Raw genomic sequence first — 1153 nt, 5'->3', positions numbered from 1 at the left:
AATGCTTGGTTCCAACCCCCCGAATCTTTGCAAGGATTATGAGTCATTCTTCATCTAAATGGGCATCCCAGCAGTCAGCATCCTAATGACAGCAGACCCTGTACAGTAAGTGTGTGTCAGTAATGGTCAAAATCATTGAAAACTACAATTCCCAGAATGCCATGGTAAAATGGCTGCCAAAATTACTGATTGAAGGCACCTGCAAAGGAAGGAGGTTCAGTCAGACTCATTTACCAAACACGCTACATGCAAGGAAGAACAGCAAGCAGCCACAACTGCAAGATCTACTATACAAGTTTCTCCAAACACACCAATAGCCGGTGAATATGCTTCATTTGATCGAAATGCTTACTTTGATATGCTTAACTTGTACCTGCAAGCTTCTTAATTTGTTTACTCAACTATCTTAATTTGTTTTAACTGCTGGGTTCAAGTTGAACCACTGCCTTAGACTTTGAGCATTGATTGGATACTGTGTTTGACCAGTTTAAAGCACACATAAAAGTTTAAAGCTGAAGTTAAAATGTTAAAATGGTTTAAGCTAAAAGGTTTAAAGTCAAAGCTTATAGTTTAATGTTTAAAGTTAAAACAATATGTAGAAAGTTTAAAACATTATTCAGAGGTTTAAAAGCATTTGTAAACATTGTTTGAAAACACCTGTGTAATCACATTAACATCTCTCTTTCTGTGAAGGTTTACAACCTGATGATTATTTGAAGATCAACTAAAATGAAACCAACGATGCTTCAAGTTGAAAAATACAAAGTTGATCAGTTGGAAATCGTGAATTGTCCGTGGGTCCTTTTTGGAGTAGAAGAGTGGAACTTAACAGTAAGTGATGTTTTATTATGTTTGTTGGCTCTCATGAAGTGAGCAGTAATCATCAGTGATGGAGTTGGAAAAAAAAAGCAAAAGCAAACGTGATGCATTTTTTTAAATTAATGTGCTGCATATTCCTAAAATGATCAATACGTACATATGAAATGTTATTATAAATGTGCCTGTTACTACATTACATATATACTTTCATCATGTAGTATATAAAACCTTAGTGGAGGTGTTTGGATGTTTTTAAGGGCTTTACAGGCAAAATAGAGCGACTCCCGTAGGCTCCATTTATTTAATATTTAGAATGCATATAAAAATAAAGACA

General features: G+C 34.8%; 1 protein-coding gene across 1 annotated transcript in view; it reads left to right on the top strand.

Annotated features, from left to right (window-relative positions):
* The first annotated feature begins 227 nt into the window (after window positions 1-227).
* add3a (adducin 3 (gamma) a) overlaps window positions 228-1153 on the top strand; it is a 357656-nt gene continuing 356730 nt past the window's right edge. Inside the window, exons 1-2 of the mRNA XM_061922748.2 lie at window positions 228-320; window positions 694-831. The gene's annotated coding sequence lies outside the window, so the exon portion shown is untranslated. The remainder of the gene's footprint in view (window positions 321-693; window positions 832-1153) is intronic.

This window comes from Nerophis lumbriciformis, linkage group LG27 (assembly GCF_033978685.3).
Source record: "Nerophis lumbriciformis linkage group LG27, RoL_Nlum_v2.1, whole genome shotgun sequence".
NCBI classification, from domain to species: Eukaryota; Metazoa; Chordata; class Actinopteri; order Syngnathiformes; family Syngnathidae; genus Nerophis; species Nerophis lumbriciformis.
The sequence above is the reverse complement of the archived record's forward strand: the minus strand, read 5'-3'. Positions and strand labels throughout refer to the sequence as shown.